General features: G+C 34.2%; 1 long non-coding RNA gene across 1 annotated transcript; it reads right to left on the minus strand.

Annotated features, from left to right (window-relative positions):
• Positions 1-12,530: 12,530 nt before the first annotated feature.
• Positions 12,531-14,613, minus strand: LOC143712106 (uncharacterized). The gene is made up of 2 exons (XR_013194995.1): positions 14,346-14,613; positions 12,531-13,421 (listed from the first exon to the last, which is right to left on the minus strand). It is a non-coding gene; the product is annotated as an uncharacterized LOC143712106 (long non-coding RNA).
• Positions 14,614-14,980: the final 367 nt, after the last annotated feature.

Below are 14,980 nucleotides of genomic sequence, written 5' to 3' on the forward strand. Positions count from 1 at the left end.
GTGAGGCGCGCTGTCACGTTGATCGAGTCCAACTCAATACCGAGAAAAGAGATCCTCTGCCCGGGGGTGAGTTTGCTCTTTTTCCAGTTGACCCGAAGTCCTAGGTGGCTGAGGTGACTGAGGACCATGTCCCTGTTTTCGCACAACTGCTCTCTCGACTGGGCAAGAATTAGCCAGTCGTCGAGGTAGTTGAGAATGCGAACACCACGCTCGCACATGGGAGCAATAGCCGCCTCCATGACTTTTGTGAAGACACAGGGTGACAGGGCCAGCCCGAAGGGTAAGACTTTGTACTAATATGCCTGTCCCTCGGCCGCAAAGCGAATAAACAGTCTGTGTCGAGGGAGAATCGAGACATGAAAGTACGCATCCTTCAGGTCGATCGCTGCAAACCAATCTTGGGGACGGATGCATTTGAAAATGCGTTTCTGGGTAAGCATCTTGAACGGCAGCCGGTGAAGGGACCGGTTCAGGACACGCAGGTCCAAGATTGGCCGTAACCCACCGCCTTTCTTGGGTACAATGAAGTACGGGTTGTAGAAGCCAGTCTTCATATCGGCTGGAGGGACCGGCTCGATTGCGTCCTTCGCCAGTAGGACTGCGATCTCTGCCCTGAGCACAGGGGCACTGTCCGCCAGAACACAGGTGAACAGAATGCCCGTGAACACAGGGCATTATTGTTGCTGTTAACATAGGCTAACGGTTGCAAATATACATTTTATACAAAAAAAGTTTTTTAAAATATGCGTTATATATTTGTGTGTGAGTGTCTGAACTTTAAAATTTGCCATCTCACCTTTGGACCCTGCATTAACCTTTCTTATGAAGATTTATTTAAACATAACATGACAACATTTGTTCAATGTAACTGATGTATAGATTAATATCTTTCCCTCGTGTTATTTTTCTCTATCATTTTTATTTATTTATTTAAATTATTTTAGTATCAGCTCATTGTTCTTTTCTCATTAGTATTCTGACGACATTGGACATAGGCCTATTGTTAATACATTTTGTATATTGTATACAAAGTTGTATGTCATAAACAAATAATCTCTGTATGTTTTGCAAAAATAATAATAATAATAATAAGATAAAATAAAATTAAATAAACTAGACTTTTTTAATGTTTTTGTATCATACAAAAAATAGGATAAGAAACTCAAGGTAAAGAAAGGAAGTAAAGTACATAAGCCTACAGTAATAGTCTAAAAAATACAAATAATTCACAAAACATGTAAAGCAATAGAAACTAAACATACAATAAATTAATAGCCTACTAATAAATAACATGGGGAAAAAATGTCATCTTCAGGAAATCAGGAGGTAACTTATAATGAAACCATAATTTCTTTGAGCAACAGAGCAGTTTTAGCGGCTTTTTTGTTAGCTGATAAACAAAGAGAGTCATAAAATAACTTTAAAGCAACTAAAATTGGGCTTAGAATCAGTGACTTTATGGTGATGAAATTCGCCACATAAAGTTAGCAGTTTTAATCTGTCGTCCATCTCCTTTGACCCGGAGTCCCAAATCAAAAATAGCACATTTATAATCTCATAAGTAAAAAGTTTGTATAAAGTAGACTGAGCTGTAAGCACGTCCCAGCCGGGTTCGTCACTTATTGGGGCCTGGAAACATTTACGTTGTGGTCTGTGCTATTTGCAGCGCGTTTCTGTATTTGGTTTTGTTGTTGATGTTTGCAGCGTTTCTGTATTTGGTTGTGTTGTGAGTATTTGGAGCAAACGTGTGTTGTGAAAATGATGAAGATGTTTTCTAAATTAGTTTAGGCTAGTAGTTTATACTGCAAGTATATTGGTAAGTTTTCCTTTAAGTGTACTTAACATCATACGTACAGTTTAGACAATTTATGTGTTATTTTTGCACTTTAAGTATGTGCATATTTAGGTAATTTTTATACTTAAAATATACATTTAACTGCATTTTAAGTAGATTTGAAGTAGGCCTACATTTCTATGTATACCAGTGGACTACACAAAAATTCACATACCCAGAATTAGGAGCATATCTGTTTTCTTTATAAATCAATATTTTCAAACAAATCTATTGTATTGACTGCCAAAACATGTAATTTTATTTCAAATTGTGTGTAAAAAAGTATTTAATACGCTACTCAATCAAAAGAGAAAACACAAGCCAAATCTACTTAGAATACTGAATCAAAATATTGAATACAAGTATAGGCCAAATATACTTAAACTTTTTGTCAGTATATGTCAACTATACTTACAGTAAGTGTAATTTTAATTATATTTCTGAGATGTACATAAAAAGTAGACTGAAAATATACTTTCTTATTTTTTAGTTTAAAAGAAGTATAGGCTACTAATAGCACACTTGATAAACTTATTTTTTAAGGGGCGTTTTAAAACACAAAATGCATTCTGTATGTTGGAAAGATGTTGTGTCAATCGTTTATAAAACTGTGAAATAAAAATGTAGTGTACAGATCTATACAGGTACTTTATATTGCCTCTCCCTCTGGATGGAGATACAACTTCATGCAACCTCATTAAAAAGCAAAACAAAACATAGATCGTTGACCTCCTTCCGTTAAACTGTCATTACCCTCAGCAAATAAATAAACTGCAGCCCTTCACTGTGTTTGTCTTGGCTGACCGATCTGCGAGATGCATAAGGAGCTTTAGTCTGGAGGGCAGTGACCGTGAAAAAGACCAGTAGCACCTCGGTCGCCCCCTCCTTTACCCACACACCGATAAGAGGTCAGCGCTGTCAGTCACTGCGCTTCCGAACACCACATGAGTAATGCGAGAAGAGGAGAGATAAGATGATCACAGGGATATTCGGGGAAAGATCTAAAATGTGATGAGAACCACATGAACAACCTGGTGTGCAGAACAAGGACAGTAACAATGCAAACAAAAGTCAAATATGTAGGCTATTTAAAAAAAAAAAAGTATTAATTTTTTTTAATTTATCGGGTCGAAGATGTATAATAGTGTCCGCAATAAAGAAAAGGAAGGATTTTTTTTCTTTCTTTTTTTTGCTACAAGCTAGTTTATATATTCATGTTGGTTTCATAACATTGTGAAAAACTTTTATAACATTTTAAAGAAAATTTGGTTGCACTTGATTTTTATGGTCCCTTTAACACATTCTGTTGACTATAAGTAACGTTGCACCTACATGTCGACTAACTCTCATTAGAGTGTTAGTTAAGAATAAAGTTAGGGTTAGAATAAGTTGACATGTACTTGCAAAGTTGATTATAGTCAGTAGAATGTCTGTTGGTAGAGCATCACAATGAAGTGTTAGCAGATATAAAGCAGACAGTCTACTAACACCTCTAATGAGAGTATACATGTAGTTGAAAAGTTATAACTTTATTGACATCTATATAACAAAAACATGAAAAGCATTTTATATTTCCTTTTAAAAGCTTTGATAAGCCTATTTATTGTGTTATCCTAATGATCATATTTTTTTTTATCCTGTCATTTATGACTCCATCAGAAAAGACATGTTACGCAGTTTCAGGTCTTGGCACAGCAGTTTTTTTAACCTTATATAGTATAGTGGTGCAATAAATGTTGCAGTGTGATAAAGATGTGAAACAGTTTACTCTTTGTGCGATTGTTGGAAGTTTACCTTAACCCTGAGACATTGAAAATGTTTCTCTGAAAGCTAGGAGCTTGAAAGCTGCTCTGATGTTTCTCTTACTCTCTCTCTATTTCTTTCTCACATACACACACGCACTTACGCACACACTGGTTTTCAGGGTCGTTCAGAAGCAGCAGTGTCTGCTGTTTCAGCCTAGCTCAAGGTCAGCACACAGGCATACAAACACAAGGTCGGTCTGTTCACAGAACATAAAGGAACAGATGCCAAACACACAGGTCCCTCCCTCTACCACAAACGCAACTCGGCCGGCACCCACACGTCCACTGGCTTAAAGACTTGGCCTGATGGCTTCCGTCCTTTAATGGACCATCAGGGTTAGTGCAGGGACTGCGTTGGTTGAGTGATGTGTTGTGTTTGTATGTGAGTGTGTGGACATGGATGGAGTTGAGTAAATGGACCTTTTTTTCCCCCTCAGCACAACCTGGAGGCCTAGGCGAGGGTGCATTGCATGGCCTTCTTTTGGCTTTTGTGTGACTCTTTAATATATATATATATATATATATATATATATATATATATATATATATATATATATATATATGATCCTTTTTCTGCTGCTCTAGGTCTCAGTTTAAGGCACTGAAAGCTTGGCCTTGGCATTGTATTTCTAACTGAAGATACAACAATGAAAACATAATTCACTTGATGAACTGAAAGTACAAAAACTTGTTTCACATCACCTTCAGGCAAGGGCAAACAGTATTTAGACAAAAAAGAAAGAACATAATTTAACACTTGTAGTATACAAGTGTTAAATTATGTTCTTTCTTTTTTTGTCTTACTAGTTTTGTATTACAAGTCTCCTGCAGGCATACTATTATTATTCGCTCAATAATTAATGCAAATTGTTATTTAAATGCCACTAATGGCGGATATTGGACATAGAATAACTTTGACATGAAATAATAGTCAGTTTTGAAACAGAACAGTTTGTTGAACCTTTATACAAAATTCAAATAAATAAATAAATAAATAAAAAGTTTTCATATGCTCCTTTAAAAAATAATTCTTTTTATGATTTGATATCACAACTTTTTTCTTTTGTCAAATCAACTTAGATAATTAATGTGGTTCAGATAATATAATATTTTGAGATTCTGCCAGTACAAATCTAGACTAAAAACACATCTCTTTGACCTAACATACACATAACACATTATAGACTTCTATAATTCAATGTTAGGCTGCATAGATTAGGTCAGCCGGAACCGCGAACACTCCCCATAAATCCTGATGTACTTGTTACATCATAAGAATGATGGCTTCTACGCTAATATTAGTCTCTCTGTTTATCCCGAGGCTTACAGCAGTTAGCCGGATCCAGGCCGTATCCAGATCTGATGAAGGACTTGACTTGATTAAACCAATCTCATTGGTGTTAACTCAAAATTTTAAGGCAGCCATGGTTACTTACTTTTTTAAGTTAAACCAACAATTATTTTTTACAGTGTGTGTTTTTTGTTAAGGATCATATTACATCAAGCTTTTATGGCTCATTATCAAGGCAGAAAAATACACCACAATTTTATTCAGAGGTTCAAACTGAGCAAAAATATGATGTTATGATGGCCAAAAATAAGATGAAATACTTATAGCCGAATCTAAATCAATAATATCTTTATAAAGGTATAGTAGACTACTTGCATAAAATGCATATAAATATCAGTTTTCTGATCAAAGCTCTGTAATTTTTATTGTGGGGGTCAAATAATGCAATGCAATACAGTGATTATTGAAATACAAATAAACGTTCCTCAAAAGCCTGATGTATCACATTTGATACTCACGTTTTAACATCATTTTTCTAACAAATATATATTTATGAATAATCAAGTAAACAAAAGTTTTTTCTGCAATTTTTTGATTATATTTATAATGAAGCCTTGGAAATTTGAGAATCAAATTTGATACAGTAAATTGTTTTATTTGTTATCAGAGGAGACCTTTTTGGCACTTGATAGTCAATATGAACTGTTTGGAAAGAGATGTGTTAAGATATTTCTAATTTCTTCTTTAGTACTCTAGACAAAAATAAAGAGCATGCGGGTTTGAAACAACATGAGGGTGAGTAAGAATCACAGAATTTTCATTTTTCATTCGGAAAATGAATTTAATTCAGTTTAAATGTATGATTGCCTGTTTAAAAAAAACTAAATGATGATGAAAGACAAAGAGATGATTATATCAGATTATATATGCATAATCATGGTCTAACAAATGGTAAACTTCGATATGTATAAAAGGGATAAATAGTATGGTGAAAGTTGTAATTTAATATAGTATATCACTTACATTGTATCTTATATAGGAAAAAAAAGAGGCATTTAGTATGTTTTTTGTTCGTTTGAGTACTGAATTATGAAAAGATTATGAGAATTAAATGAGAATTAATTAATTCACAGAAATAAAAAAAGACAATGCCTCCATATGAATACAGCATTCAGAACAGAAAAGGTCCTTGCTTTCCTCATATTTTCTAGCTCCAATCGACCCTAATTAGTAAAAGCTAGGCAACACAAACAAACAAGACACATCACCAAGGCCATGTAAATAATTCACTCTCATTTTCTCAGTGTAAAAAAACCTGTTTCGTGTGCGCATGTGAATATCTAAACAATTTCTATGTGCCTCTTTTCAGTTGATCGTACCAGACACTTATTGGCTTATAAAATTGGGAAAATAGTTATCTTGGGTCATAAATGTATTCAACAGTTACAAACCGCATAATTTCTCTTGTCATTCCAGGACAAAAATCAACAAATCCCTTAGACATAGGGCAAAACAACCTACAGAGGAGATACTCACTTATATTTCCGTTTAAGTTTCTTGTATTTACAGTACCTGTCAAAACTTTGGAAACAATACTATTTTTAAAGTTTTTGAAATAAGTCTCTCATGCTCATCATTAGAATGATTTCTGAAGGATCATGTAACACTGAAGACTGGAGTAATGATGCTGAAAATTTAGCTTTGCTAATTTAGAAATAAATTATATTTTAAAGTATATTAAAATAGAAAACAATTATTTTAATTTATAATAATATTTCACAATATTACTGTTTTTTCTGTATTTTTGATCAAATAAATGCAGGGTTGATGAGTATAAGATACTTCTTTCAAAAACATTAAAATAGTAATGTTTACCAATCTTTGGCCCGTGTGAGTGATGACAGATGTTGACAGATGTTTTTAAATGAAATCGTACATTAATCACGAACTAAATCAAGTTTTTAATTTTAATGTTATTTATATGTCTATGTGGTTTGCAAGTTCTTCAGTCAACACCATTGCTGAGTATTTTCTCCTTAAAACTGCAGTGTACTCAAACCTGGGTAGAAACTAATTACATGTAATCTGGATTACGTAATCAGATTAAAAAGTACGTGTAATTAGATTATATGACATTTTTAAAATACTCATAATCACAGTATAGTTACCTTTTTATTGATTACATGCTTACATATTATTCACACAATGGCAACATTCATAATTAAGTGCTTTAAAGGGATATCAAATTATTGACTTTAACTGTTGAGGTGTTAATGTTTTCAAAACTAATGGCAGGTTTTGTCTAATGTCTCAAGAATCAGTGTTCAATAAAACCTCATAAAATGTTTGCTCTATTCTACAAAAAAAAAAATATATATATATACTGTTTATGGAGCATGAAAAATTACATAGCTGTATATAATGCCAAACAAATGACTTCACTGATACAGATCTCAGTCTGCCTTTATAGCTAAAAGCTGCTCTTTCTCCTCACTGTCTTTAATCTGCTCTGTATCCTCTCTGTCTCTCATACTGTAGGTGAGCCAGGTTACCCACAGTTCATCTGGCTGTGTGGCTCTCAATCACAGAGCCGTCTCTGCGGGTGGAGAACCTGACAGTGGGGTCCGCTCTGCCCGCTGGAGATTGATATCTGTGGCCTTAGCTGCTGCAACTCTGCCACCACGGTCCAACAATTTTACATATTAATTTATGTTCTGCAGGGTTATAATTGAGAGAGGAGGAGGGGACGGACTATTTGCAGAGAGATGAATGCCTCTCTCTCTATGATATATGACCCTTTCATCACCTTCTGTAAGGCTTGTTTAAACTGGGCATGTATGCGTTGCCTTCACAGGTGAGTAAAACGGGGTCATGTTTGCATAAATGACTAAATTATTGGTGCAGTTATGCTGCTGTGAAGAGGAAGAGGAAGAATAGAAACCTGGTGATGTATTGAAACACTATGATTTATTTTATAGCTGTATTTGTTAGGATGTCCAGTCAATGTGAATAAAAGGCACTTAACGTGTGAACTTTAGCATTGCCAATGGTTGATTTATTATATATAAAAACGATAATTTTCAGGAAAGATTTAATATTTTTCTTTTTTTTTTCAGGTTATGGTTGAACTTTCAAAAAAATTTCCTCCCCAATATTACGATTTACGGATGGTCAACATAAAAATATAAATGTTTCAATGGCTAAACCTTTTTTTTTTTTTTTTTTTGATTTTTTACTTTATTAGGATATGATATAGTGGACAGAAAGCGAGGTGAGACAGGATTCGGGAAAGGTCCACGAGCCGGGATTCAAACTCAGGTCACCAGAAGCGCAACGGCGCTATATGTCGGAGCGCTGCCCACGAGACTATTGGCGCCGACTTTATGGCTATTTCTAATTTAAAATATATTACATACCCTGCAGTATTACTATTAATACAGAAATATTTATATAAAAATAATAAATAAATAAATATTAACATAACTGTTAATATCACTGTGTTAATTTGAAATAATATAATTGGTCTTGATGTTAATATTAATAATTATATTCATATTTTAAAAGTTTATGTTAGCCCTGTTTTGGGGTTTGTGTGTATGGGTTTGAAGGTCAGTAAAAAAATGGGAAGTCATTCACCCTGCTCCTCATTCATTTTCTTAAAGTTAGACTTCTCATTCCTCAATCAATTCATTAAAAACAATATAACAGGTAGAAATATTTAAAAGAATGCCTGGTTTCCCATTCATTTTTTGCAAAAATTGTATATGGTCACTAACGACTCGAGCTGTGTAACAGTGCGCATATATTTTTCTGCATAACAATAACTGAATCTTTGATGACTGAATAAGTGCAATTCACCTTTATTCAACAAGCTGGCAATGTCTGATACACAATGATGAAGTGATGTTTCACTCATAGTTACCACAGGCAGAAAACAAATGAATAGGAAGTATCATCAGCAAAACTTGAAATGGCTCAGCGATTTCTGTACGGAACGCAATCAAATATTACTGTCCCTGTCACTTGATGGTGGATCTGGTGAAGAAGCTGTCAGCCATCAAAATATTGATTTTGAAGATATTGAAAATGAAAGTTTTGAGAATATGTTTGAGATCGCGAATATGAGCCAGATGCTGAATGTAGGAAAGACAGTAATGGTGGTATAAAACATCTGCTCAAACTAAACCCTTCCATGCTGCAAAAAGTAACAAAATATGCTTTTTTTATTCTTCTGAAATTGTTACTCTAATATCAGGAGAGTGTTGTATGTTAGATATAGATCTGTGATGTTAGATAAAGACCCGAATATGTATTAATGATTAGCGAAACATTCATGCATTTAAGGGTTAAATATAAAAGTTGATAAATGGGGACATGCAATTTACCAAAAGATATCATATTGCAAATGATTTTTGATTTTTTTAAATCTCACACAAATAGCACAATAAAATGTTTAGTTATTCACCTGCACAAAACCATATATAATCAGTCGAAAAAGGTCAAAAGCATTTTCTCCTTCACCAAAGTGCAGGGACATATTTTGAAGTTTTGTGCATTCGTCTATTTGTATTTTGCAGTGAGATCTGGATGATCCTTTGCCTCAAGGCCTCTCTGCGTAGTGAAGCTAAAACACTAGGTAGAAGAGAGAGCCTTGAAGTCCTCATTGCCTAAGAAAGTGTGTGCTTTGTTCTTGCACTTCTCAATGTCAGCTGGCAGGATAATCTAAGCCACAGTTTTTTTTCCACCCTTTGCTTGTGCTGTGTCTTCTGCTGATGTAATTTCAAATAAAAGTGTGGTCCAAGGCTGCTGCAGAAACATTTATGTAAACTGTATAATTAAACAGAAACACGCTTATATCTTGTACGTGCACATGTCAACCTATAAGTTTCTATTCGATTTGAAGGTCAGGCTACAGTGAAGCACTTAAAATGGAAGTGAATGGGGCCAATCAGTTATCATTAAAATATTCCCTTTCAATAGTATAGTGTGTTAACATGGTTTTAGTGTGAAAAAAATGCACTTACTAAACCCTTTCTGTTACAAATTTTTTTTCATGACAATATATGTGCCTAAAATCTTAAACCAACCAAAAAAAATGCTGAACATTTTTTTACAGCTACACATACACTACCATTAAAAAAGGCATGTTTTTTTATGTTTTTTAAATAATTTATTTATTTAAATTTAAAAATTATTTTTTTAATAGAGTAAAAACAATAATATTGTCAATTATTATTTCAATTTAAAAGAACTGTTTCCTGTTTAAATATATCATAATGTGATAGCAAGGCTGAATTACTCCAGCTTAAGTGTCTCATGATCCTTCAGAAATCATTCTAATACTATGATATGGTGTTCAAAAAACATTTCCTATTATCAATATTTAAAAAGGTTTTGTGCTGCTTATTATTTATGTGGAAACCATGATACATTTTGTTTTTAAATCTCAGGATTAAAGGATAAAAATTTCAATAAAAGTAATGCATCCTTTCTGAATAAAAATATAAATTTCTTCAAAAAAATCTTACAGAGCTGCTTTAAAAATCCTACAAAAATTGGCCACATTCCCTTTCATTATAAGTGCCTCACCATAACTTGGTCATCAACATTATGTCACAAAAGCTTTCGATGGAGCTTAACTTGTATTGAGGCACAAATAATGCTGATGCTGAAATCTTAACGAACATCACAACAGCATTTGCAATCAAAGAGTCAAAAAACTGGAGAAAGCTATCCACAAAGCATTCACATTCATTTGAATGCCTGATCGCATAAGACCATTGTGTATTAAGAAACTAAATGCAGTCAATTTTGATTTCATTTACACTTTAAAGAGTCTGTTTCATCTGTGAGCTCACTGAATTAAGATGAATTTTACATATCAGTACAACTACCTCAAATCAATCTATTAAACTGTGTGGAAATGTGTCATAATATTATTGCGTTAGAGTCTATATAGTCTCTCCCTTTTTGTCTCTGCCTGTATCTTGGAAGCATGAATCTGAGCTGTCACCTGTAATAAAACTCATTTGCTGAACTGAGGATGTGAATAAGGACAGACAAGGTCAAGGCTGCGGGCGCTGGTGGAGGGGGAGCTTTGTAGCGTACAGTAACATGATTAACTGATCTGATATTACATAGTGTGCACTATAGGCCTTTATTCAAAGGCTTTTTTCTATATTCATATTCTCTTTCAGTCTCTCATAAAAACGAAGGCATGGAAATAAATACAGTGAGAGTTTGATTAAATTCTCTTTGAAGAATGTGCTTCTATAACCTTGAACATACTTACATCCCTTAGGACAAACGCATTCTAGACGGACCTGGCAAACACAAAAAATTGACAGTTTAAGGGGAAAACCTTTTAATGAGTGTGTTTCTCCTTTCAGGTGTGTCCAAGGCTCAGTTTGATGGAGGAGAGAAAGAAAACACGGTTGTAATGAGAAGAATGAAAAGGATGTCCTTCGGTTTGATTTGAGTTCTTCAGTCCTTGCTCTCCTCACCTTTGTGTTAATATCATCTTATGTCTTAGAAATGACTTTATGAACCTATAAAAGACACTTGGGGATGTTTTGCCAGATACAGTCTGTTGGGTCACGTTAAAGACTCAAACGTTTCCGCTTTGAATTATTTTCTCAGTAACCTTCATTGCTTGGTGTCGTTGGTCTTTAGTCTCACTGGATTGCCAATGGATTTCAAAGGAGATTGTAAGTATTCCTTTGGGATCAAGGCTGGACTTTTGTGCTTGACTATCAATATCCCAAAGGGACGAACTGCCTCCAATGGACGTTTATCCTTCAAAAGCCTTTGGTGAATCAAAACATGTTGTCACAGGTGTTGCTTGCTGTTGTTGTCAGATTTTGTTGCATGCACTGCATGTTTGCTTGACGCAACATGTTCAAAATTGCTTGTTACAGTTTTCATTGCAATTAAACGTTTGTACTACAAGACTTAGTACAGTACAATTTTGGCAGGGTTAACTTGGGTTTGGATTTGACTTGGACCAGTAAGCACGGAAAAAGCTTTTCTGTTTTCAGTACATTGTGTAACACCAAAACGTTGAAACCCATTTTCAAAACTTTGCGTTTTCAGGCCTGCAGAATAGATGTAAATGTAGACCAGTGTGAGGCCAGCTGTGATTACCTTTTCGGTTATGTTTCTGCCATTATTTGATTTAATGAGGACAACATGATAAGTTGAAAGTGACATCCAGGTTTTGAAAATAGACTAATTAGATCATGCCAGAGCGTGTTTGTGTTCAAATCTGAGCTCTTTCAAGGCCTCAATGCAAATGATCAGAGGGGGCACTTTGTATCCCGAAATCTTGGGCCGAACAAACAAACCCCTTATGAATTAAATTTGGCATCCTCAATCCCTTTTTAATGATCTGCCATATTTTTTTCTGCCATCCTTGATGTGTGAATTCTCATCAATAACGCATTTTCATTTATATTTATGAAGTGAACATGCCCTGTTTTTATTCTTTGCTCATAAAGGTTATTTGTTTGACCTTTGTTTGTCTATTTGTCTTTCGAACAAAGAGATTGTAACTAAATTATATATATACTAACTAAAGATATTGGAAGCTACAATTGGAACATTGTATTAATAAACTATAAACCATATTTATTACATACATGTCTTGAAAGACACTTAAAATGCATTTTCAATTTAGCTGTAAACATAAACACATAAAGCATTGCTGCATTTTAAACCTGGCTCAAACATTCATTATAAAGCCCATAAAGTGACATTTAAGCAAATACATGTCTACATAATCATATGTAGTTTAGTTTTGTTTGTTTTTAAAGCAGGAGAAACAATTAAACATTTAGCTGAACTTTAGTTTGGATTGATGTTTACTTAATATTGTATTTGTTAAATTCCTGCGCAAAATAGTCAGATCTGACCAGCTCAGCCTACAGTAATATGCTACAAACTGCTGCTTGGTCAACACATGCGTTTAATTACGGTGCCAGTGACTCATCGCTGCCCTCTGGTGGAAATTCAAAGCAACAGCAGATGCCTGACATTTTACGTACAACAATGTGCCTAAAGAAACAAGTAGGCCTACCTAATTTCTCATTAATAAATAGAATTCACATTAATGTTCTTTACTACTAAATAAAAGTATAAAAATGCTTACTATATGATACATTAACATATTCAATGTGCAAGTTCTTTTTAAAAAGTCTTTTTGACACATCATGGTCTCTTGTCCTCATCATGCTGGTGTGGATGTCTTGAACTGGAGGAAGGTCCAGAATTTTTCAGAGTTAAAGATTCGGCTCTTGGCTGTCGTTTGTGGCATACTGGTGATCCTGTGATTCTGTTTAGATGGAGTCTGGTGTTCAGATATCCATCCTTCTCCACTCACGTCCTCAATGGAAACAGATCTCCCCGATGAGATTTCCATAAGGCATATCGGATCCCTGGTTGTTTGAAGATGCTTGTCGCATCCTACGGTCCACAGAGTAGTTTCACAAAACATCTAAGGAAGGAATAAAATTGAAATAAAAATTGTTGCTTGCGCAGCAAGATATGTAGCCTACTCTATCAGTTTGAAACTTCAAGTAGGATGCAGTCCTTTCTTCATATAGGCTTACAATATCATATTTTATCAGCAAAATAAATTTACTTTTTACTGTTTTTCAATTTTATACTTATCTCTGTATGTTTTCCCTGAAAATAATTTATCCATGGAAACTTGAAATATTATGTTAAAAAAAAATTAGTAATAAAAATTACCTTTTTTTTACATAGCCTCATTAATATGTTAAGCTTCAATGGGTAAATTATTGTATCATCTGTATTCAATTGTCAAGACATTTCGTCTATTTGAAGATATGCAGGCTATACACTAAAAAAGTATAATTGCTCATATCTATTAGTTTAAATGACAAAAAATACGGAACAGCAGCACAAACAGTCTTTATAACATAAGTAAAAAAAAAAACTTTGTATAGTAGCCTAATCTTAAAAGACAATGATTGGGCTATCGTGAAATGCGCAAAGTAAAGGAACAGGTTACACGTCACAAGACGATCACCTTTGTTAAAAAATACACCTGAATGAAAGGAATATTATATCACCACTGAATTACAAAAACACATAGATCAGTAGTTTATTTAGTTTAAAAAACATTTAGAATTTATGTTTAAAAAACGGAATAAACAACTGTCTGCGCCAGAGTAAAACCAGCATGACTAATTTATGATATAATCTATTATTTTAACCGAAATGAACTGTCATTAGAGATTAATTTAAGATTGTCTTGAGTGTGGCATCTCACTAGGTCTATATTTTGCCTGATTCAAAGTCTGACCTACTTTAATAACTTTGCATTTGGAAGAGGGCGCATTCACTTGCATAAAGAAAAAAGGGGACAGAAACTGAAAAAATAATCGAATCTTACCTTGATTTTGTCCGATTGATTTTGTCTGATTGATTCCGCCTCGTCTGTCAATGCGACGAAAGTCAAAACACTGCGGCTATAGCGTCAGCAAACGCAGCTTTTAAACTAGATTTTATTGCACCTGAAGGTAGATTCCCAACGCAATTAACTATCAAATGTAAAATAGGGAGTCCAAAGGTCTTCAGTAAACACTTAAAAGTGACCCAAGGTGTCATCTTACGGTGCTTTCTCAAGGATATGCCCAGACTTGCTACTGTGTAGCAACTGTGATACTCAAGAACTATACCAGCGGTTTTTATTGCATCCTCCTGCATGCGGAGTTTTTACTAGTTTCCACGAAAGTTTCCCTGGACTTCCATAGGGCATATTTCAGATTTTTCTAATGTCTCTTATCCTCCTCATTTCCAAGATGGAAAATTTGAACTTAAACAATAGAACTTAAATCTATTATTCTGATATAATACATCAAAATACATAGCTATACTATACATATATAACTTGTAGCTACGGTAAGATATTGACAAATATAGCCTATTTTGATATGAAGGAACAGGCTGCATTAATATTTAGCCTTTCTCCGCTATATTTGTTCATTTTTATTTAACTCTCTCCAACTCACAGAACCTATTGACGGT

Source organism: Siphateles boraxobius, unplaced genomic scaffold, assembly GCF_051911475.1.
Source record: "Siphateles boraxobius isolate OS27281-9 unplaced genomic scaffold, OSU_SipBor_1 5, whole genome shotgun sequence".
Lineage (NCBI taxonomy): Eukaryota > Metazoa > Chordata > Actinopteri > Cypriniformes > Leuciscidae > Siphateles > Siphateles boraxobius.